Source organism: Hemiscyllium ocellatum, chromosome 9, assembly GCF_020745735.1.
Source record: "Hemiscyllium ocellatum isolate sHemOce1 chromosome 9, sHemOce1.pat.X.cur, whole genome shotgun sequence".
Lineage (NCBI taxonomy): Eukaryota > Metazoa > Chordata > Chondrichthyes > Orectolobiformes > Hemiscylliidae > Hemiscyllium > Hemiscyllium ocellatum.
This window is the reverse complement of record NC_083409.1, coordinates 43,670,818-43,696,723: the sequence shown is the minus strand read 5'-3', so window position 1 is coordinate 43,696,723 and position 25,906 is coordinate 43,670,818. Positions and strand designations below refer to the sequence as shown.

At 41.3% G+C, this 25,906-nt stretch overlaps 1 protein-coding gene across 4 annotated transcripts in view; it reads right to left on the bottom strand.

Moving 5' to 3' along the window:
• The window catches only part of nek7 (NIMA-related kinase 7), a 189,583-nt gene extending 164,695 nt beyond the window's left edge, over nt 1-24,888 (bottom strand). For 3 of the 4 annotated variants that reach the window (XM_060830196.1, XM_060830193.1, XM_060830200.1), the window contains exon 1: nt 24,726-24,888. The gene's annotated coding sequence lies outside the window, so the exon portion shown is untranslated. Of the gene's footprint in view, nt 1-24,018; nt 24,135-24,725 lie in introns of those variants that run through there. The other variant, XM_060830198.1, reaches the window with a different exon arrangement.
• Nucleotides 24,889-25,906: the final 1,018 nt, after the last annotated feature.

Here is a 25,906-nt window from a genome sequence, read left to right as displayed (position 1 = left end):
GCTCAAGACCAACTTCCAACTACAGCATATAAGCAGCACTCTGAGGTGCTATTTTCCAGATGAGCCTTTGAAGATCAACTGTTGCAGATGGATGTAAAATAACCCATCGCATTATTTCAGTTAGGACAACACAGTTCTTTTCATGTGCTGACCGACATTTATTCCTCAACCAAAACGACTTGTAATTGTCTTTCAATAATTCTGAAGAATGGTTACTGGATCCAAAACTCTAACTCTGCTTTCTCTCCACAGATGCTGCCAGACCGGATTAGTTTTTCCCACAATTTCTGTTTTTGTTTCTCATTTGCAGCATCCACAGTTCACTTGGTTTTTTGAATTTGGCTTTTGTTGTTTGTATGACTCTTCTGTGCATAAATTGGAAGGTGCAAGCCTGACTGCATGGATTTAAATATGAAGTTTGGTGAAAATTGGGCACATATTTCAATACACATCTGAAACAATACATTGCAAAGTTAGTACAACTTTTAAAGAATAAGTGGGTGATCTTGTACAGTTTAGGTTTCTCAATTCATACAAACAGCAATGTTAACATTAAAATAAGTGAATGCAAGATTTAGTCAGCACTTTAAGGAGATCTGTAAATGTTTATCATATCTCCCCTTAACATCTTGAGCCTGGAATTAAAAGCAATGTTTTTGAATTAGAATTGTTAAATGCCATCCCAACCTGTCTACATATTTAACACTAAAATTTTGAGCAGCTTTGCTAATTTTACCATGAAAATTGTCCAATGGTGAAGACAACCATATTCACAATCTTTTCATCATGCTGCAAAAGTTCATGATAGATGAAAATCAGTTTCCTATGTACGCACGCAGAGAAACACACTACTGAGCATTCACATTCCAACCTCTCAAAGTGCCTTAACTGTTTGAAGTCTACAGAATTTTAAACTTGCAATCTTTCTTTATTCTGATCACATTTTTGTGGTTCCATCCAAAATTCATATTTTTGTTCTAGGTCATTAAGATTTTTTAACACTCTGGAGCACAGATATTTGTTATTTGCTGGGCAGGTATTGCCAGTTTAAAGTTAAATGGCTAAATTACACACAAATTTAAAAACAACACACAGTCAGACAACTGGACCGAATAACGAATCAATAATACAACTGCAATGTTGAATTGAAAAAAAGCAGTGCAAAAACAATGGTCTGTCTCTGTGATCAACTGATGACATGTGAAAAATGAATCTCCAAAAGCAGTACTTTGCATGACAAAGAAATTCAAATTTTTACATGTAGACTGTAGGTCACCTGTACTCTTCACCCAGTTTCATCTAGCTATCTTTCTACCAACACACCCATTTCAGGCAGTCTCCTCGCTGCACAAGTATAAACTTTTCAATGTTACACCAAAAGACTTTCTCTTTCCATGCCTCAGTATTATGTCACTCAGCAGCCAAGCCAAGTATGGCAAAAATTCACATACAAATGTAAGTTTGAATGCCAGTCAAACACAGAATTTGAATTTTAACCCACTGAACTTATGTCTAACCCAACAGTTGCACCTGCTACGATACAAATCCAACCAGTATCAGTATCTACAGATTTGTAAGAGCAGTTTATATCTTCCAATGGATTAAAACAGGCAACCAATATATAAATTTGGCAAAGTATTTGGCAACAACTGAAATCAAGAAAGTTTACTCATTTACAGAGTAAAATAGTGCTGTCAGTACATTCCTTAGCCCACCTCTTCAAAATTTGACCTCAGAAAGTGATGACTGTTAATCTAGCAGAATGTAATGCTTCTCAAGAATTTGGAATATGTAACTCTCTGCACTGCAATGGATCACAAACAGTATCCCTACAATCTTTGGGCAACTGATTGTCAAGTGGATATCTTTGACTGAACATCTGACTTAGTAAATTGGAACAAAAAAATGGTCAGTCCCCAGACAGAAAAGTCTAACACTTTTCTGTTCCATCTCACCTAAGAAATTTCACACAAGATTATGTACCACATTATTGTCTGTGAACCCCCTTTATCTCAAACTAGAGAGCTTCAAATTTCAAATCTAGAACTTCTTTGAAATCAGTGCTTCTCCAAAACTTACTTTTACCAATTAAGAAAATTAGCATTACCTAACAAGTAAATTACAATAAACTATTTTGTCACCAAGTGGTCATATAACCATTAATCTTTAATTTTCTTCACCAATTTAAAAGTACATGGAACTTGCACATAAAACAACTTTTAATAAGTCAGGATATTATATTAAAATGTCTACTGAAGTTGCCTCAACTAACAAGATACACAAATTTCTCAAAACCCTCTGTGGTGCATTAGCAAGGGATCGGACCCTGCAGAACGTAACACCTTTTATTGTTCAAAGTATCTGTAAATTCAAAAGTACAAAAAACTATGTGATATGACTGACGAAACCACAGAAGAGATCAACCAAAATCCTTTATGTTAAGCTGCTAAGGACCCCTACATCTTGTTTCAATTACACCTCGATTGCTTTGACATTGGGATAACAAAACCCCTTTCTTAATGATTTCCCCCATAGGTTACTAACGGCAGACAATTAAATGACTAAATCTATACCCAACCCCCTTGTGATAATTGTCAGTTGCTTTCAGAAGTGAAGAACTTCAAGAATTGGAGATGCCGATGTTGGACTGGGGTATTCAAAGTTAAAAATCACAACACCAGGTTATAATCCAATGGGTTTATTTGGAAGGACTAGCTTTCAGAGCACTGCTCCTTCATCAGGTGGTCGTTGAGTATAAGACCGTAGGACACATAATTTATAGCAAAAAGTTTAAAGTGTGATGTAACTGAAATTATACATTGAAAAAGACTTGGATTATTAAGTCTCTCATCTTTTAGAACGTGGGGACACCTCCTGTGGGTGTCAGGTAATCATGTGACTCAGTTAACGTTGTCTCTCTCATACAAGGCAGGCAAGGATACCCTGAGGCATGATACATTGGTGAGGCTACAGCAACGGATGAATGGACACTGCACAACAATTGGACTTCAGGACAGGCAATTTAGCAAAGTGGCCGAGCACAGGCTGACAGCCAAGTTCGGTACCCATGGGGATGGCCTCAAACGGGACCTTGGGTTCATGTCACACTTCAGGTGACCCCACTACACACACATACACACACACACGCAGAACCTCTCTCATACACAAGTTCTTTCTCATAAGCTCACACGTACACTCCCACACTCCCATTCACAGACTTATACCCCTTTACACTCACTTTCACACACAAACATACTCTCAACCCGCTGCACAGACACGCCCACACAAGATGGTGACTTTATACTTGCAGAATTACATTTTATTTTGCTCAAAAACTGCATGAATTCATGTAAGATTCTGTATATCCCTTTTTTAGATTAGAATCAGTCTGAACATTTGGACACAGACAGCCTTACACAGGGCACCTCCCACCTTCAATGCATTGTCTAGACCAGCATGGCATCTATTGTTAAAGTTCACTTGAGAATGTAACTTTAAGAAAGTTCTGGAATTTACACATGAAAGAACTGAAACCAACATGCCCAATCAAGAGATAAGAGACTTAAACAATGCAGGAATTTTTCAATATATAATCTCAGTTACATCATACTGCAAACCTTTGCTATAAATTCTGTGTCCTACAATCTTATACTCAACCACCACCTGATGAAGGAGCAGTGCTCTGAAAGCTAGTGCTTCCAAATAAACTCACTGGATTATAACTTGATATTGTGTGACTTTTAACTAAGAACTTCAAGGTAGCCTTCAACATGGAAAAGATTTCAATCTCCTCTTTATCACACTCGCAATGTTCAGGCCCTGTTATATTTTGAAATACATGAAGGGATAGAGAATATTACTTAAAAGGAAGGCAAGTGCGTGAGCTTGAACACGGCCAGATTACAGTTTTAAAGGCAGACTCGAGAGAAACACAACTAGTCTGCATCTGCTGCAACATCAATGGGAATTCGCGATCACACACTAAGCACATATATTCTTTGTCTCCACTCTGACTAGAATGGAATTTAAAAGTTAAAGACGTTAGAAAATAAAAAGCAATAAATTATGAAAATAAGTCAGAGTTGAAATAAATGATAATCAAGAAAATCGGCATTGATTTCAGCCATAAACTGGGAAAGTTAGTAGGTAGGCTGCAGAAAGACAACTTGGAAAACAAATCTTTAATGTGATGCAGAATATGTAATCCATATCCAAAGCTGAACAACAGTATATTGACAACCAATTTAGTAAATGATTATTAAATACTCAATGTTGTAACACGCTGGAGTCAAACATGCTATAAACATCATTGCCCCAAGTATTATTCATAACCTACATATTATTGAGAACACTACACTAGTGAATCTTGGGGGCCTCGTTTTAATTCATTTGGAGATTACTAGCTAAGGCAGCATTTATTACCCATCACTAATTGCCCTGGAGGTGACACTTTTGATCAGTTGCCTATTCAGCCTATCAACACTCTACTCACACTATTTGTATGTTCTTTTGATGTCTCTGCATATTGATCTCTCTGCCTATAATTTCCATGCCTGTGTGTTTTTCTTCAATTCACCTGACGAAGGGACAGTGCTCCAAAAGCTTGCGATTTCAAATAAACCTGTTGGACGATAACCTGGTGTCATGTGACGTCGGACCTTGTCTACCTTAGTTCAACATCAGCACCTCCCCGTTAAAGGAATAAGTTATCTCAGTAAAAAGAGTTTAATTTCTTAAAACTTCCAGACTGAGAATGATTGGTTAAAAGTCTGCATTAGTTATTCAAAACCGGGAATACCTAAGACCTCAAAATATAAGTGGATTCAAGGAAAAGCCTTCACAGCTCACAGAGCAGGAATCCAGGAAAACGCATTAAGAAAACCCACAGGTTTGAGAAGGAAGGGAAATTTCTCTACTTTGAGAAACTATAAAGCGATGGCACTGGGATTGGATAGGATTTTGCTTTTGTTATGAAGATGTGGGTGTACTGTACTTTTAAGAGAGTTAAAAGTTAGCAGTGACAGCACCAAGTGTTCTCAATAAGATACAATACAAACATATGGTCCAGTTACTGGGGTAGCTTGGGTAGTTAGTGCCTGGAGACAAAAACAGATTTGAATAAGGCCAATCAGTTTAAATATACCCCAAAACAAATACCAAACTCCAATCAGTTTGGATTTAGTATATTGACAATCTTAAAAGCCAATAACACAGTTAGATGCTTTGGGGGTATAAGACCAGGGAAAATTGAACAGTTGAGAGGAGAATTGCTCAGCTATCAGCACGTAAAAAAAAACTACCTGAAAACTAGCTCTCTTAAAAGTACTGTTATGGATCAGTAAACTGTGAAGTAGAATCCCTAGGAAAAAGAAAAGAAGACACAGTACGATCCAAATAGAAGAACCAAAAGCTGCCTGGTTTTGAGAATAAGAAGTTTTGTTTTTGTAAATCTTAATTGGGAGTTTTATCGGACTAGCATCGTGCAAGGGGAAGGTAAATGATAGGTTAGAGTTGATAGTTAATTATTCTCTGTTATACTTTAACAAATAATGTTGATCAATTTTACTTTAACTATTTCTTGGCCTATCGAATTTTCGCAATTACTGCAAGGATAAATCTTTTTTGTGTTGCTGGTTTTAAATTAAGACGGAGAGTTTACCCCGCATCATAACACTTTTCTATAATACAATGACCACTGTCCTCTAAACGATCTATCACAGTCACTTGAAATAATTGGAATTTATTCTCAAGAACTAGGTCAAGCAATGCCTCCTTTCTGGTTGATCTAGATCAATACTATTGTCAGAAATTCTGAACACAGCAAGGAATGCTTGCCCTTGCTGCCACTAACATTACCATAATCTCAATCTATTCCCCATTATTATTACTCTTCAGTATTTATACCCCTCTAATTTTCTTGCAAATTTGTTCCTCTACATGCTTCCCGTGAGATGATGGTCTGGACTCTAGATATTACACCAAGCAATGACTCCAAAGATTACATCTTTCTTATTCCTTAGCTCTAGCCAAATCAATCCTGTCTTGGAACACTCTGAAGTGTCCTCTGTCTCCAGTCTTATAATGCTGTCCTTACCCAAAAACCCACCCCATCTGTTTTCCCCTTCCTTACATTTCCTGAACCAGGAATATTTAACACCCAAATCTGCCGTTCCTCAAACAAGGTCTCCTTTATCATCACATCATTACAAATCCAAAAGCAAATCTGTAACTGTAACACTCCAATTTTACTAACTGTACATAAATATGTGCAGTTTAACCCAGATTTAAACTAAACTAAATTCTCTCTTACTCCAACTCCACCATTAACTTACTATTCTCTATTTTAGTGATGTCTGCCTCACCCTGCAGAAGGGCTTTTGCCCGAAACGTCGATTTCGCTGCACTTTGGATGCTGCCTGAACTGCTGTGCTCTTCCAGCACCACTGATCCAGAATCCCACCATTGTTGCCCTACTTTCAGTTGTCATAGTCCTAAACTCCAACTCTCTTCCTAAAATTTTCAGTCTGTCTACCGCTTTCTCCTCCTTTGAGATGCTCCTTAAAACTTGCCACATTTATCAAACTTTTGGTCCCAATATTTTGTTTGGCAACATTCCCATGAATTGCCTCAGAATGTTTTACTGCATGAAGATACAAATTTGAATGTAAGCTGTTGTTATTTCTGTTTGTGAGCATGTACAACACAAGAAAGCAAGATCTTGAATTTAGTATTAACTAATACAGAAATTTCCTCAAATGAAATATATATTACTATAGAGTAGCATGCAGAGAAAGGAAATAAAATATTGTTGTGGAAACTATTTCTTCTGGATCCATTAAACTCCACTGGTTGCAATGCTGTGTTTTTCCCTTACTAATTCACATTGTAATAATGGTTTAATTTGCTTAAAAAGTGAAAACACAGCACCCGCTTTTATTTTTAAGCACATCTTAATCTTGCACAAAACACAGAATACATTTTTGGGGCCTAGCTGAAATAAGCAGTACTTCACCAATCTAATTCTTGAGTAATCAAAACAAAATCTCCCAGAACCAATACTCCAGATTTAAACAACTCAAATGTCTGCTGGTGTGGGAAATACAACTTTTTCATTCATGCAGGCAAGCTATCTCTCACCAAGTTTAGATTTATTATATTGTTCATTTGTTCACTGCCCAAACAAGCTTTATACAATATTTGCCCACAATATACCTGACACAGAAGTACTTTATATTAGCAACAGGGTGCTGAAAGTAGAATGTGTTCCATTCTGCAGTATGAACATACCTTACCTTATTGAGTTGTTGCACTGTGGCAGCAGAATGTTGACAATATTTGCATGTGCATTACTCAGTGGTAGAAAACAGGATTGTGACGAACATTATACAGCTTCCAGACCACACTTATTGCACTACAGTGGACTTACCACACTGAACAATAAGATTGACTTATTTCCAGTAACATACTGAATTTCATTGCTGAAGCAATACCTCCTTGTTCATGCCACAAAATATCTTCTAAAAGCAAAAATCCCAATTTGATATCACAGACATCACATATTTCCCAAGAGTTACAAATGTGAATAAATGAACTTTCTTTTAGCATTAATGGCTTGTTAACGTTAGTTATTTTTAAATACTTATTAAAATCATGGCAAGGAACCAACACACACTGCAACACTGATCAATTCACAATGAATTTGCAATAATGTTGCTGTATGGAAATATAAAAGCATGTTCAGTTGTTGTGAAACTAAGTAACAACTATTCTTTCAAAACAAGTACATGCCAAATTTGGTTCACATGAAAATGCCTGTTATCTCATTGGAATCAAATATCTTTAATAAAGAATTGTGGTTTGCCTATTAGTTTTCGCACCAAGTTTAGATTTATTATATTGTTCATTTGTTCACTGCCCAAACAAGTAAAGAGTAATGGCTAAGTTGTATACAACAAATTTTTTTTTTCTTTTTTTTTCACCGCAGAGAGCGGCACGAGCCGGGCGGAAGTGAGGTCGGAGCGCAGAGCTGGTCGGGAAGGTGAGTGAGTAGTATTTGATTGGGTGTGTTCTGTGGTCGTTCCCCTAAAAAATAGGTATACAGCTTTGGAAACTGTTGGAGGGGACAGCCTTGCAGGTGTAAGTTGCAGTGAAGGGGTCAGTGGCGTGAGGTCTGGCTCTGAGACTAAGAAGGGAAAGGGGGAGAGCAGGAGAGCGCTAGTTATAGGAGACTCTCTAGTTAGACGTCTCGGACCGTGTCTTCAAAATCCTTAAGGGGGAGGGTGTGCAGCCAGAAGTCGTGGTGCACATTGGCACCAACGACATAGGTAGGAAGAGGAGTGGGGAGGTCATTCAAGAACTCAGGGAGTTAGGCTGGAAGCTAAAAGCTAGGACGGACAGAGTCGTCATCTCTGGGTTGTTGCCGGTGACACGTGACAGTGAGGCAAGAAATAGGGAGAGAGTGCAGTTGAACACGTGGCTGCAAGGATGGTGTAGGAGGGAGGGCTTCAGGTATTTGGAAAATTGGACTGCATTCTGGGGAAGGTGGGACCTGTACAAACAGGACGGGTTGCACCTGAACCAGAAGGGCACCAATATCCTGGGGGGTAGGTTTGCTAGCACTCTTCGGGGGGGGTTTAAACTAATTTGGCAGGGGGATGGGATCTGGACTTGTAGTCCAGCAAGTAAGCTAGCTGTGTTTCAGGATGTCCAAGAATGTAGGGAGGCTGTGGAGAACGTAGCACTGACAGGGAATACTTGCGGACACAGAGATGGGCTAAAGTACGTATACTTCAACGCAAGAAGTATCAGAAATAAGGTGGGTGAACTTAAGGCATGGATCGGTACCTGGGACTATGATGTTGTGGCCATCACGGAAACGTGGATAGTTGAGGGACAGGAATGGTTGTTGGAGGTTCCTGGTTACAGATGTTTCAGTAAGATTAGGGAGGGTAGTAAAAAAGGTGGGGAGGGGGGGTGGCATTGCTAATTAGAAATGGTATAACGGCTGCAGAAAGGAAGTTTGAGGGGGATCTGCCTTTGGAGGTAGTATGGGCTGAAGTCAGAAATAGGAAAGGTGCAGTCACCTTGCTGGGTGTTTACTATAGGCCCCCCAATAGCAGCAGAGATGTGGAGGAACAGATTGGGAAACAGATTTTGGAAAGGTGCAGAAGCCAGAGGGTCGTAGTCATGGGTGACTTCAACTTCCCAAATATTGATTGGAAGCTCTTTAGATCAAGTAGATTGGATGGGGCGGTGTTTGTGCAGTGTGTCCAGGAAGCTTTTCTAACTCAGTATGTAGATTGTCCAACCAGAGGGGAGGCCATATTGGATTTGGTACTCGGTAATGAGCCGGGACAAGTGATGGGCTTGTTAGTGGGTGAATATTTTGGTGATGGTGACCACAATTCTGTGACTTTCACCTTGGTCATGGAGAGAGATAGGTGCGCACAACGGGGTAGATTTTACAATTGGGGGAAGGGAAATTATGATGCTGTAAGACAGGATTTGAGGAGCATAAGTTGGGAGCATAGGCTGTCAGGGAACGATGTGGTGGAAACGTGCAACTTTTTCAAGGAGCAGATACGACGCGTCCTTGATATGTATGTACCTATCAGGCAGGAAAGAAATGGTCGTGTGAGGGAGCCTTGGTTGACGAGGGAGGTTGAATGTCTAGTAAAGAGGAAGAAGGAGGCTTACATAAGGTTGAGGAAACAGGGTTCAGACAGAGCAGTGGAGGGATACAGGATAGCCAGAAGGGACCTGAAGAAAGGGATTAGGAGAGCTAAGAGAGGGCATGAAAAATCCTTGGCGGATAGGATCAAGGATAACCCCAAGGCATTTTATGCGTATGTGAGAAACATGAGAATGACGAGAACGAGGGTAGGTCCGATCAAGGACAGTAGTGGGAGATTGTGTATTGAGTCGGAAGAGATAGGAGAGGTCTTGAACGAGTACTTTTCTTCAGTATTTACGAACGAGAGGGACCGTATTGTTGAAGAGGAGAGTGTGAAACGGACTGGTAAGCTAGAAGAGATACTTGCTAGGAAGGAAGATGTGTTGGGCATTTTGAACAACTTGAGGATAGACAAGTCCCCCGGGCCTGACGGGATATATCCTAGGATTATGTGGGAAGCAAGAGAGGAAATTGCAGTACCGTTGGCAATGATCTTTTCGGCTTCACTGTCAACGGGGGTGGTACCAGGGGACTGGAGAGTAGCGAATGTTGTGCCCCTGTTCAAAAAAGGGAATAGGGATAACCCCGAGAATTACAGGCCAGTTAGTCTTACTTCTGTGGTAGGCAAAGTAATGGAAAGGGTACTGAGGGATAGGATTTATGAGTATCTGGAAAGACACTGCTCGATTAGGGACAGCCAGCACGGATTTGTGAAGGGTAGGTCTTGCCTTACAAATCTTATTGAATTCTTTGAGGAGGTGACCAAGCATGTGGATGAGGGTAGAGCAGTGGATGTAGCGTACATGGATTTTAGTAAGGCATTTGATAAGGTTCCCCATGGTAGGATTATGCGGAAAGTCAGGAGGCATGGGATAGAGGGAAACTTGGCCAATTGGATTGAAAACTGGCTAACTGGTCGAAGTCAGAGAGTGGTGGTAGATGGTAAATATTCAGCCTGGAGCCCAGTTACAAGTGGAGTTCCGCAGGGATCAGTTCTGGGTCCTCTGCTGTTTGTAATTTTTATTAATGACTTGGATGAGGGAGTCGAAGGGTGGGTCAGTAAATTTGCAGATGATACGAAGATTGGTGGAGTTGTGGACAGTGAGGAGGGCTGTTGTCGGCTGCAACAGGGACTTGGATATGATGCAGAGCTGGGCTGAAGAGTGGCAAATGGAGTTCAACCCTGCCAAGTGTGAGGTTGTCCATTTTGGAAGAACAAATAAGAATGCGGAATACAGGGTCAACGGTAGAGTTCTTAGTCAGGTGGAGGAACAGAGGGATCTTGGGTTCTATGTACATAGATCTTTGAAAGTTGCCACTCAGGTGGATAGAGCTTGTAAGAAGGCCTATGGTGTATTAGCGTTCATTAGCAGAGGGATTGAATTCAAGAGTCGTGAAGTGATGTTGCAGCTGTACAGGACTTTGGTTAGGCCACATTTGGAGTACTGTGTGCAGTTCTGGTCGCCTCACTTTAGGAAAGATGTGGAAGCTTTGGAGAGGGTTCAGAGAAGATTTACCAGGATGTTGCCTGGAATGGAGAATAGGTCGTACGAGGACAGGTTGAGAGTTCTCGGCCTTTTCTCGTTGGAACGGCGAAGGATGAGGGGTGACTTGATAGAGGTTTATAAGATGATCAGAGGAATAGATAGAGTAGACAGTCAGAAACTTTTTCCCCGGGTACAACAGAGTATTACAAGGGGACATAAATTTAAGGTGAAGGGTGGAAGGTATAGGGGAGATGTCAGGGGTGGGTTCTTTACCAGAGAGTGGTGGGGGCATGGAATGCGCTGCCCGTGGCAGTGGTAGAGTCAGAATCATTGACGACCTTTAAGCGGCAATTGGATAGGTACATGGATGGGTGCTTAATCTAAGATAGATGTTCGGCACAACATCGTGGGCCGAAGGGCCTGTTCTGTGCTGTATTGTTCTATGTTCTATGTTCTAAATTCTACATGTTGTATGTGGTTCAAACAAGTGTGTTTAAACTAAAACTTCAATATCCAAAATCACTAGATAAGTACCATTCTTACGCTTAGCATTTTTTCCCCAAAACATTGCAAGTAATTTTGAACTCCCCACAAATGCATAGCACAAAGCATGTTGTGTAAACAAGATCAACAGGGAGAGAACTTTGATTTGAGTTAAAGTGCTGGTGGATGTCCAGATATTTCAAAGTTCAAGCTTCAATCTACCAAAGCTACCTGATTTTTGCATATTTGATCATCAAGTGCACATCAAGGAAACTAAAATAATAAGGTTTTGGAAAATATAAGAACACAGTGAATCCATACTGGATATGAGGGAACGCATTGGAATATCAAGTGTGGTCTGGTTCAGGTCAGCTGGTTTTACACATTACTGGTTGTGTATGAACTTCTCATACTGAACAATAATAGCACCTATCCAGAAGAATTAAAAGGCTCTCCATTTAAATAAAAGTAAGTATAATGGGGCTTTTAAAGTTGCCACATTGATAAATAACAATCTTTTTCAACTTAAAATATAACCTAGAACAACATTGAATAAGATTAGTAAAAATCTGACCTGAAGCCTCATGTTAAACCTTGGCAAAAAAACATGTAGTTCTCAAGCAACTGTAATACTCCTTGCACCTTGGAAGTTAACATGTCTGCACCAGTTAAACAGTACTTTGTACTTAAAATAGCAACCTCACACTGATCAGAGTTCCCGCCACTTTTGTTGTAAAAATCATTGCGTTAATTTCAACCAGTTATCAATCTATCAGAAAGCTTTGATCATGTCAATTATTTTCACAAAAAAGTAGTAAAACCGCAGATCATCCAATAGCACCAATGGCTTTAAAGAATGTCCAGCGCTGAACAGAAGTCCACAAACTACTTCTTGAACCTTGTGCTTTACTGAGTTCTTGATTCTCTCTGCATGATCACTCACTTAAGAGGACAGTGACAGGAAAAGTCAAATTCTATTTCAATGCCATGCACCTCTTCGATATATACATCAGTATTTTGAGAATTATTTTCCTTCAATTTATACATATTTTCCAATTATAGATTAATTGGCCAAAGCTTTATTCTAGATCAAGTGATTTGGGGTTTTCAGTTTTCTCATTTAATTCCGAAAGCCAAGAAAATAGCAATTGAAAAAATTGGAAGTTGGTGTTCATTTGAACTACAGTGATTGATTTTGAGAATATTTGTTTTGGCAATGTTACATGCTGCCTAATAAAATAAACAAAAGAACTGCAAATGCTGGAAATGAGAAACAAGAACAGAAATAGCTGGAAAGACTCAATAGGTCTGGCAGCATCTGTGGAGAGAAATCAGTTAATGTTTCAGGTTCAGGAACCCTTCTTCAGAACTGATGGTAACTTGGAAATAGTCAGTTTTATGCAGAAGGTGGGGGGGAAGGAGGAGTTAAGGAGTGAATGATGGTTCGAGATACAGCACAAAGAGAGAAAACAATTGGACAGACAAAGGAATGGATAACAGTCAGCTCAAGTGAATGAACAGCTGTGGATGGGCACTGTTAGTGGCTAACAACAGGTTGTGTGTAAAAGCGGACTGTGTGATAACAAGGAGCAGGAAAATCAATATTTCGGGCAAAAGCCCTTTATTAGGAATGAGGCTAGGAGCCTCAGGGGTGGAGCGCTAAATAGCTAAATAAGAAGGGGGTGGGGCTGGGGAGTGGGTGAAGGTAGCTGAGAGTGCAATAGGTGGATGGAGGTGGGGAAGAGGTGATAGATCGGACAGAAGGGTAGAGTGGATAGGTGGGAAAGCAGATCAATAGGCGGGACATGTCATGAGGACGGTGCAGAGCTGGAACTGGGCTGAGGTGTGGAGAAGGGAAATGAGGAAAATGGTGAAGTCCACATTGATGCCATGAGGTTGAAGGGTTCCGAGGCGGAAGATGAGGCGTTTTTCCTCCAGGCGTCAGGTGGTAAGGAGGAGGCCCAGGACTTGCACGTCCTCAGCAGAGTGGGACGGGGAGTTGAAATGTTTGGTCACAGGGCGGTGGGGTTGATTGGTGCGGGTGTCTAGGAGATATCCTCTGAAGCGCTCTGCAAGTAGGCATCCAATGTAGAGGAAACCGCCATGGTAGCAACGGATGCAGTAAATGACAAGAATGGAAGTGCAGGTGAAGCTTTGATGGATGTGGAAGGCTCCTTTGGAGCCTTGGATGGAGAGGAGGGGGAGGTGTGAGTGCAGGTTTTGCAATTCCTGCAATGGCAGGGGAACGCGCCGGGAGGGGATGGTGGGTTGTTAGGGGACGTGGACTTGACCAGGTAGTTGCGGAGGGAACGGTCTTTACGGAAAGTGGATATGGATGGGGAGAGAAATATATTCTGGTGGTGAGGTCTGTTTGGAGGTGGCAGAAATGTTGGCAAATGATGCAACGTATACGGAGGTTGATGGGGTGGAAGGTAAGGACCAGCGGGAGTTCTGTCCAAGCTCCACAAGCTTAACCACCTTGGCCGACCCATTGTCTCAGTTTGCTTCCTACCCCCACTGAATCAATTTCCACCTACCTTGATACTGTCCTATCTCTCCGATTCAGAAACTCCCCATAGATGCCACCCACGCCCTCCACCTCCTCCAAGACTTCCGTTTCCCTGGCCCTCAACGCCTCATCTTCACTATGGACATCCAGTCCCTCTACACCTCCATCCGCCATGACCAAGGCCTCCAAGCCCTCCGTTTCTTCCTCTCCGGACGTCCCCACCAGTACCTTTCCACCGACACTCTTAATTATTTGGCTTAACAGTCCTCACCCTCAAACATTCCTCCTTTGAATCCTCCCACTTCCTCCAAATGAAAAGGGGTAGCCATGGGCACCCACATGGGGCCCAGCTATGCCTGTCTCTTCATCGGCTATGTAGAACAGTCTACCTTCCAGAGTTACACCGGCACCACTCCCCACCTTTTCCTCTGCTACATTGATGACTGCATCGGGGCCACCTCGTGCTTCCACGAGGAGGTTGAACAGTTCATCAACTTCACCAACACATTGCACCCCGACCTTAAATTCACCTGGACCATCTCTGACATCTCCCTCCACTTCCTGGACCTCTCTATCTCCATCAACAGTGACCGACTCATCTTCCCGTTGTTCCCGATGCAGTCTCCACTACATTGGGGAGATTGGATGCCTACTCACACAGCGCTTCAGCGAACATCTCCTGGACACCAATCAACCCCACTGCCCCGTGGCCGAACATTTCAACTCACCCTCCCACTCTGCCAAGGACATGCAGGTCCTGGGCCACCTCCATCACCACCTGACACCTGGAGGAAAATTGCCTCACCTTTCAACCCCATGGCATCAATGTGTGGACTTCATCAGTTTCCTCGTTTCCCCTCCCCCTACCTTACCCCCAGTTCCAACCTTCCAGCTCAGCACCATCCTCATGACCTTCCCACCTGTCAATCTTCCCACCTACCCGCTCCACACTCCTCTCCAACCTATCACCTCTACCCCACCTCCATCGACCTATTACACTCTCAGCTACCTTGCCCCAGCCCCACTGCACCCCCCAATTTATCTCTCCATCCCAGAGGCTCCCAGCCTAATTCCTGATGGACCTTTGCCCAAAACATTGCTTTTCCTGCTCCTCGGATGCTGCCTAACCTGCTGCGTTTTTCCAGCAGTACTCTAATCTTGACTCTATCCTCCAGCATCTGCAGTCCTCACTTTCGCCTGTGAGATAACAAGGTCTGGTGTGAGGTGGGGGTGGGGCAAGGACATGGGAGAAGGGTGCCTCAAATCCTCAATTTGTTGAACTTGATCTTGAATCCAGAAGACTGTAGAGTTCTCAAGTGGAAAATGAGGTGCTGTTCTTCCAGCTTGCACTGAGCTTTGCTAGAGTACTGCAGCAAGCCTGATACAATGTTGGCCAGGGAACAAGGTGCAAATTCAAAACGTGAACAAAGCTGGTCTGCTGAATGTCAGTGAATCCTGTGACTACAGCGTAGAGATTTCAAAAACATGTGAAACAAAGTTCAATTCCATTCATATTCTCAAAACTCAGGAAGAGAATTATGAAGCTGAATGAAATTTCCAAGAATCTAAAAGATTGGATTATTGTCTAAAGGGAATGAAACAATGTGAATATATTACCATAAAGTATTGAGTGTCATGTCAACTTGTACATACATATAATTTGCACTTGGTTTTAGGAAACAGTCTCTGAATTTTCTGACAGTATAAATTATAGGTGGTTTACTAAACCACAAGATGACTGGAAAAAGCTTTCCTAAGACATAGTGGTAGGTGCAATTTAACATGAATAAGTGTAAAGTAACACTTTTTGGAAGAATACATCCATGCCTTCATATGGTACATTTCATGAGTTCAAGGCACCCCAAAGTACTATGCAGCAAATTGGTTACTTCTAAAGTATGGTTACAGTTGTAAAATTGGTGGAAAAAAACACAAAGAATGGAAGCATAAAAATAGTGGAAAAACAGTGAACAAAGTCCATCAGATTTAAATTTTTAATTTCTGCAAGTGAGTAAAAGTAAGAGAAAAGATCAAGTGCTTCATTCTTTAGGGCAGAATGTACAAATATAAAGAGGTAATGATGAATTTTCAAAAGTACTGGTTAATAACAGTTATGGCTTTATTTAGATGCAAGTTGGCTCCCATGTGATGCTGGCAACATAACTCAATATCACCACAGTATATACACAGTATCATTGTTCAAGTGATATTTGCAAAGACAATACTACAACATACACACAAGTCAAACAATAATTACACATTTCCTTTAAAATCATTTATACAGCATTACAAATGATTGCAAGAGGGTGATTTCTCCACAAGCCTGTCCATCTTGCCCTGTCAGAAGCCACACAGCACCAGGTTATAGTCCAACAGACTTATTTGAAATCACAAGTTTCCAGAGCACTGTCACATCGTCCATGAAGTGGAGGGTAGCACACAGGCATAGAATTTATAGGCGGAGAGATCACGGCAAGATAATTCCAGGTAATAAAGAGTGTCAAAAGAGAAGTACACATAGTAAGAGTGTAATGTCAATAAGCTGAATAACAAGTCTTTGTAAGTAATCAAAAATGTCAAATGGTGAGAGTAGTGTCAACAGCTGAACAGCGAGTGAATGGATGATCTATGATCCAATTAATTGAGGCATAGATAATTACATAAGAATCAAAAATAAAATGGTGCTACATATAAGCCAAAAAAACTGGAACAACATGATAGGTCTAAGAGTCGCATGAGGAGCATCTAACCGAAACAATAAGTTACCCAAAACTGTGCACACTAATTAAGGTGGAGAGATCACAACAAATTATCAAGGTGACGGTGTCAAAACAGGAAGGAAGATTTTACAAACAAAGAACATAATGGTGGGGTTACGTTTAGTATGACATGAACCCAAGACCACAGTTGAGGTCGCCTTCATGGATACGGAACTTGGCTATCAGTTTCTGCTCAACAATTCTGCGTTGAATGCCTCGAAGGCTGCCTCAGGGAACGCTTATCCAAAGACTAGTGGCTGAATGTCCTTAACCACTGAAGCATTCCCTGACTGGGAAGGAACAGTCCTGCCTAGTGATAGTTGCGCAGTGTCCATTCATCCGCTATCATAGTTGTCTACATTGTCTTGCTGATATACCATGCTGTTCTCTTGAAGGCTGGGCAGTTTGCTGCAACCAGTGACAACAACAGCACGCCACCTTACCACAGCAACCTCTGCAAGACATGCCAGATCATCGACAAGGGACATTACCATCACACCTGGGAACACAACCCACCACGTACACAGCAGGTACTCACAACTTGGCCAATGTTGCCTATTTCATACACTGCAGGATAGGATGCCCCAAGGCATGGTATATCGGCGAGACTGTTTATACCACCAGATGAAAGAGCAGTGCTCCGAAAGCTACTGCTCCCAATTAAACCTGTTGGACTATAACCTAGTGTTGTGATTTTTAACCATTTGACACCTTTGATCACCTGCAAAGACTTGTTATTCAGCCTGTTGACACTCCACTCACACTACTTGTATTTATCTTTTGACACTCTTAATTAACTGGAATTATCTTGCCATTATGTTTCTGCATATAAAGTCTGCTCCTGTGAGCTTCCCTCCACTTCAGCTGACGGAAGGAGCAAATCTCCAAAGCTTGTGATTTCAAATAAACCTGATGGACTATAAACGTGGTGACTTGTGACTTCTGACTTTGTCCATGCCAGTCCAACACTGGCACCTCCACATTACATCTTGCTCTGCACTAACACGATTCTCTGAAATATACCTGTCCAGCAACACTTTATCAATGAAGAGGGAGAAATCTTTTCTTCATTTGAGTTGTTACATATCAGCACATTTACCAACTTAGAGGACTGACAAGCATGTCTCTAGTACAGTAAACATAAGATAATTGAACACAGACAATATATACTGTATTGGATATTTCTGAAAACCTAATTAGTTACAAGTACAGAGATTTTCTGAAAAACTGTTCTATTTAAAACATTCATAAGCATTTATTAGCTGCTTCAGATACAAATGCTCATTTCTAGTTTTGCTATTTGAACTTCTTTTTAACTAATTCTGGAGTAATAAACTTTCAAGTGAAGCCTATTTGCAAATGATGCAGTTTTTCTTTGCCGAAACAAATGCAAAATGAACAAATGATGCCAGAGGCTCTGAAAAAGGTCCACAAAGCAAAGAATCCAAACAACAGTAAGAAATTTGTCCAATGTTAACACAGCAGAAAGGTTATCAAAGCAGAAATAAGGCTCTTAGAGAATAAATAAATTAAAAGACAAATTAAAAATTGGTAACTTATTAATGCTCCCTGAAACTATTGTCAAGATTAAATTCAATTAGTGTGACAACCAGCAAGTTTCACAACTAAATTTTAACTTTTCATTTCAAAAGATAGACTAAAATCAATAAACGAGAATAAATATGATATACTGGAGAATGCTAAGTGAGAACAGGAATGAAATCTACACAATGACAGTTATCTGAACAAATAAAATCGTGCCTATTCTGAAAAACAATGGATAAAATGCAATTGAAAATCAATGCACTCACATCAGAAACAGGCAAACAACAGAACTGATTATAAATAAATTCAAAGTTCCTCATCTGAAATAAACAATTAGAAGATCCTGATTGTATCTGACAAAAAAAGTGAAATTCCAAATGGGTACGAGTCTTATAATGTTATAACTTGGACCTGCAAAAAAGCTTTTGATAACAGTGCATAAAGAAGATTGCTACAAAAAAATTAAGGCAGCAAATACATTACGTAAAGCAGAAGTTTGAATTTAGCAGAGCAAAAGAGGGAGCACTAGTTAAGGGTATGACAACAAGTTGAGACACATTGGATGAATGTCCCGTGAAAGGCTAAGGATGGAGCCAAGGATCCTTGCATTTCTGATCTCCAATGTCAAATTGAGTTCAGAGCGATACTAAAAAGTCATCAAGTTTGCAGGCAATAAATTGTGGAAGGTAGCAAGCAGTATTACCTGATGAGCCCTGAAAAAAATGAGGCAATATGTGCATGTGGGTAACATTACAGCAAATAAATACTGCATGTAAGCCTATCAATGTACTTATAAGAATAAATGAATGAGACACCAACTAAAGTGGAGGATAAATCAAAGGAGTTCAGAGAACAATGGTAGATTTAATACTGACAATAATTATTTCTGCAAACCTACAATCAATAAATAATGAGAAAAACAAAAACCAATAAAGCTGGAAATAGCAGTTCAGACCACATCAGTGGTCACAGAAATAGTTAACATTTCAGGTTGATGAAATTTCATCACAACTGGAAAAAATTAGAGTACACCAATTGTAACTAAATAAAGATATAAGTAAAGGTGTGGGAAAGCAGAACAAAGAAAAAGACCTACGATAGGTTTGTAGGCAAGAAAGCTTTCCTGATAGTTGCATGCTTATTTTACAAATATTTTCCAGTTTGAATGAAAGGTCATCCATTTGAACTATCAGCTTAGATTTCAGAATCTTTGGAGTATCAGCATCTCATCACTCAGAATCTGTCAAATCTAAATTGTTGCAATACATAAATGGTTGCAAACAGAATTTTCTATAAGTTGACATAGAATTACATACAAAGCAATGGACTTCAACAAACATTTTTAATGACTGAAAATTATTGAAATTTTTTTAACAATAAAAATAAATCACAAATTGAATCTTTAAACAGATAAAATATTCTAAATTGCTGCCATAACCATTCTGAGATTTGAAGTTATCCCTCTGATATTACTTTTCTCATGAAATATTTGTGAACTAATAGAAAACCCTTTCCACTTGAAATCATTCGTCTCAAATGTTAGACTCAAGAAAATGCAAAAAACTTAGTGCGAAGTGGGCAATTAACCCAACTTTCCATCCACATCATTTTTCTCCTTTTAATATTAACATCAGAGCTCACGAGTGAACTCTTTGGCGCAGAATTATAATGCAATCAGTTTGGACTGATGGCATTTTCATTGTTGGAATGACTGTGCACACTGACACCAAAAAAAAATTATTAATTCGGTATATCTCTCCACAAATAATGATTGACTTGCTTAGTACTTCCAGCATTTTCAGTTTTATATTTCAAATTCCCAGTGTGGTTATATTTTGCCTTTGCACTAGAATACTGAGTGATCTTGACCAATCAAGACAGTACAGGTCTGAGATCATAAAGTTACAAGGCGGCAACTTGAACTTGGTTTTTGCTCTGGTTACTGAGAAACGTCTAAGTTTTGGAAGCACTTTACAACAAAATACCTCCTTGTATTGCAGTCATTGCAGCATAATGAGTTTATTCAATTCACAACACAGCTTTCTGTATTGCACTCGAGTCAGTCCATCTATGCATCACTTTAGAGGGCAAATGAGATAGGATTTGAGAATGACATTAGCTGGGTACCTCTTTTGGGAGTCTGTACAGACCAGATGGGCCAAATGGATTCCTTCTGTAAAATTCTACGATTCCATCTCACAGGAGAGGATTACAAGGAAAGCCTAGGGAAAAGAACTTCTCAGCCACTGACAACACATAACAATACACATTACCTAGAGACTTCAAATTATGAAGAGAAATTTAAAATATTAACAGGATAAGGCTGATAAGACAGGGTAGATAGAGATAAATTACTTCCACTGGTGGGAGATTCTAGAACTCGGGGCAAGTAATTAGGGCCAGGCCATTCAGGATAAATGGAACAAAGCAAAAAGGGTTGGAATACTCGACCACGAATGGCAGTTGCTACTAGATAAGTTGTTAGTTTTAAATCACTGAGATTTTTGTTCTGTAAAGGTATTAACGGATTTGGGTCGAAAGCATGCATACGTAGTTAGATCACACATCAGCTATGATCTCACTGAATGGCAGGACAGACATCAGGGGCTGAATTGCCTACTCCTGTTCCTGTAAGTAAGGACAAAAGAGTAACCAGGGAGAGAATTGGGCCCCTCAAAGATCAGCAAGACAGCCTTGGTGTAGAACCACAGAAGATTGGGGAGATACGAAACAAGTATTTTGCATTAGTGTTGAATGTGGAAAAGGACATGGAAGATATAGAATGTAGGGAAATAGATGGTGACATCTTGAAAAATGTCCATATTACAGAAGGAGAAGTGTTGGATATCTTGAAACAAGTAAAATCGATAAATCACCTGCGTCTGATTACACATATCCTAGAACGCTGTGGGAAGCGAGGGAGGTGATTGCTAGGCCTCTGCTGAGATATTTATATCATCGCTAGTCACAGGTGAGGTGCCAGAAGGCTGGAGGTGGTGCCACTATTTAAGAAGGGTGGTAAGGACACGTCAGGGAACTGTACACCAGTGAGCCTGATGTCGGTGGTGGGCAAATTGTCGGAGAGATTCCTGAGGGACAGGATTTACACATATTTGGAAAGGCAAGGACTGATTAGGGATAGTCAACATGGTTTTGTGCATAAGAAATCATGTCTCACAAACTTAATTGAGTTTTTTGAAGTAATAAAGAGGATTGATGAGGGCAGACTTCAGTAAGGCATTTAACAAGGTTTCCCATGGGAGACTGGTTAGCAAGGTTAGATCTCATGGAATACAGGGAGAACTAGCCATTTGGTACAAACCAGCTCAAAGGCAGAAGACAGAGGGTGATGGTGTAGAGTTGTTTTTCAGACTGGAGGCCTCAGATCAGTGGTGCTGGGTCCACTACTTTTCGTCATTTATATAAACAATTTGAACTTGAGCATAAGAGATATAGTTAGTACGTTTGCAGATGACAGCAAAATTGGAGGTATAGTGGACAGCGAAGGTTACCTCTGATTACAATGGGATCTTGATCAGATGGGCCAATTGGCTGAAGAGTGGCAGATGGAGTTTAAATTAGATAAGTGCAAGGTGCTGCATTTTGGGAAAGCAAATCTTAGCAGGACTTATACACTTAATGTAAGGTCTGAGGGAGTGTTGCTGAACAAAGAGACTTTGGAGTGCAGGTTCATAGTTCCTTGAAAGTAGAGTCGCAGGTAGATAGGATAGTGAAGAAGGCATTTGATATGCTTTCCTTTACTGGTCAGAGTATTGAGTACAGGAGTTGGGAGGTCATGTTGCGGCTGTATAGGATGTCAGTTAGGCCACTTTTGGAATACTGCGTGCAATTCTGGAGGTTGCCAGGGTTGGAGGATTTGAGTTATAAGGAGAGGCTGAATAGGCTGGGCTATCTTCCCTGGAGCATTGGAGGCTGAGGGGTGACCTTATAGAGGGAGGACCTTATAGACCTTAAAATCATGAAGGGCATGGATAGGTTAATTAGATAAAGTTTGTTCCCTGGGGTGGAGGAGTCCAGAAGTAGAGGTCATAGATTTAGGGTGAGAAGGGAAACATATAAAAGAGACCTAAGGGGCAATGTTTTCATGCAGAGGGTGGTGCATGCATGGCAATGAGCTGCCAGAGGAAGTGGTGGAGGCTAGTACAAATGCAACATTTAAAAAGCATCTGGATGGGTTTATGAATAGGAGGAATTGGACGGATGTGCGTTGGGTGATAGCAAGTAGGACTAGATTGGGTTGGGATAACTGGTCGGCATGGAGTTGGACAAAATGATCTGTTTCCGTGCTGTACATCTCTATGACTCTCTGATCTTAATTCCAAATTAAACCATAACCTCACAGCAATGTCAAAGTAGTTTAAAAATAACCTCAAGGTTATTGTACAAGAAATGCTTCTGAACAAAGAATGACTGTTCTTTTAAGATTGTTCTAGATATCAATTTACACTTCCATCATGTTATAAGTTCAGAGTAGCCTGCATGAATAATTTACAATGTAAACTTTAGCCACTTCTGGCAGATCTACCTTAAACTTAGGAGAGGACAACTAATAAAATCCTGGAACCTAGGAAAATATTAACAATAATTTACTGGTTCAATGCATAGATAAATTAATTATTCATGTATAATTTGACCAATGCAACAAACTGGAAAACTGCTGAAATTTTGAAACGTGAATCATTACAGAACTCTTATTCGCAAAGCAAAAACAATTCAATATAACATTTAAGAAAACACTTAAAACTCAACAGAATTCACAAACGATGCTAAAAGATCAAGGTCAAATCTGACAAATATTACCTCATATTAAATGACCAGTGATTAAAATACTGACTGATGATGGCCTATAAACAAAATTTTCAAACCAGGTTATAGGAGATATTGGTGTACGTGTTGAGAAAGTGACAAATTATTGGCTGGATCAACCAGTTGAGGTACATCAACCACCTCCCCACTCCCATGCAAATTGGAGATGTAAAACTAATTTATTCCATTCGAGTAATTACATTCCACACTATGAAATCGGTAAGTAATTCCAAGGCATTTCATGTTCCGTCTGATCATAATCTGCTTCTTTTCAAGAAAGGACAATGACTTTTCTTAAATGTTGCGCCATGCCTTCCTGTGAAAAAGAGACAAAATGCACGCAGATTGTGTATCTGGGTCGTGTCCTGTACATTTAAACCAAGAAACCTGCTGAAGTAAACACAGGAGCACAAGTAGATATTTAGTGCTCTCAGCTTGTTGCATTTCAATGCGATCTGACTAATCTGCAATCTAACTTCATGCACAAAGCATACCTTGTAAAAAAAAATCAGTTTTACAATTATTTGATCTGGCATCATTTTTCATTTGCAGAAGACAGCTTCAAATTTCTATCACCTGCTGTGAAATGTTTTTGAAAAGAATGGCTCAATGGCTTTCGGGCAGATGATTCAAGAGGATGTCTCATTTCAACTGTTGAACCAGTAGTTCATAACATTTCATTAAACATCTCGTTAGTCCACCAATAAGGCTACATTTCAATAATATTCCACATACCTGAAAGATCACTGTTGATCACCACTGTTTCGATTTTTAAAAGTATATTTTCACAAATGTGGTAAGTTCACGGCGAGAAAGCCAAGCACACCACCTTATAGCTTATTCAAAGTAATGTCGCGACGACAAAATAAAACAAGATAACTGGGGAGCATCTGCGAAGCTGCTCAGTCACAACTCCAAACTGTCCAAGTGACAACTTTATCCTTCCGATCACACAAACATGCTTTCGAAAGGCAGCGGCCTGCCCAGCGACTGACGCATCGGTCAGCCAATAGCAAAGGTGAATTTATTTGGTTGCGCCAATAAGAGGAGGGGGCGGGACTTGTACCGCCAGCGGGTTTGGTTGTTCCTTGGGCCGGCGCTGCCTCTCCTGAGTCGCGCTATGGTCACGGTGCAGTGAGAGAGAGGGGGAGGGACTGCCTGGAGAGGTTGGAGCCGGGGCCAAGAATGAGCTCGAAGCCCTGGCTGCGAACCGGCTTGGCCGCTTCAGCCCTGAGTCAGAGGAAAGGAAAAAGGTTTCCTCTGCGGGTTTGCAGGCGGTCAGTTAAAATCTAGGCCTGCGGAGGAGGAGGGTGTGTGTGTGTGTGTGTTTGAGGGGGGAGGAGGAGAGGAAAGGGGAAAACTCCGCGTTCGGGAATCGATGTCAACTGCCCGCCCCCCGGTCTGTCTCCGACTCCGTAGCCGAGCAACTCCCCTGTCCTTACCGGGAAGTGGCGCGGCCGTCGCTTGTTGGAGATGGCGCCGCTGTTTTTGGCTTTTCTTCTGCCCGCGGCCTGCGAAGCGCGTGCGGCTGCTCTGGGGCTCGAGCTCGGGCTCGCGCGCTGATGTCAGTGCAGGGATCGCGCCGCCATTGGCTGGAAGCTCCCAGCATTCCGCGGGTCACGGGAGGAGGGGGGGCGGAGCTCGCAGTTTCGGTCCGGCGCTGACGTCACTAAATCCGGCGAGTATCAATTGTTTCTGCAGAAGCGGCTGCAGCTCTGGGCTCTGTCAGAGCCAGTGCACATGGAGCTACGTGGGGCTGCTTACTTTTAAGTGCACTCTCTGTCGGTACGGTCAAGCCCTCCTGGAGCTCTGCTCATCTTCCCACGCAGCGCTACAAATCGCCACTCGTTCTTTTGCAGATCGTTGGCACCGCTTTTGCGCGATTCCACTGTGGCAAGTAGCGAATCGCAGTGATTGCGTGGGACACAGAGTAATTCCGCGAAGAAGAACTTAGGAAGTGAAAAAAACGAACAGGGCTGCAAATAAACTCTAGATTGGGAACCCCGTAACGCCCAATTTTTCCTCCTACCTAAGATGCACGAGCCTGGCCAACCCATCGTCTCAGCCTGCTCCTGCCCCACCGAATACATCTCCATCTACCTCAACACTGCCCTATCCCCAGTCTAGAAACTCCCCACATACGTTCGGGACGCCATCCACACCCTCTACTTCCTCCAAGACTTCTGTTTCCCTGGCCCCCAACACCTTGTCTTCACATGGACATCCAGCCCCTCTACACCAACATCCTCCATGACCAGGGCCTTCAAACCTTCAGTTTCTTTCTCTTCCAATGTCCCCACCAGTACTCTACCATTAACACTCTTAATTGTTTGGCTGAACTGGTCCTTACCCTCAACAGTTTCTTTTTTTTTAATCCTCCCACTTCCTCCAGATGAAAGGGGTAGCCACGGGCACCCACGTGGGCCCCAGCTATGCCAGTCTCTTCGTCGGCTTTGTAGAACAGTCTACCTTTCAGAGTTACACTGGCACTACTTCCCCCTCCCCCCATCCCCCTTTTCCTCTGCTACACTGATGACCGCTCCCACGAAGAGGTTGAACAGTTCATCAACTTCACCAACACGTTCCAGGCTGACCTTAAATTCACCTGGTCCATCTCTGACAC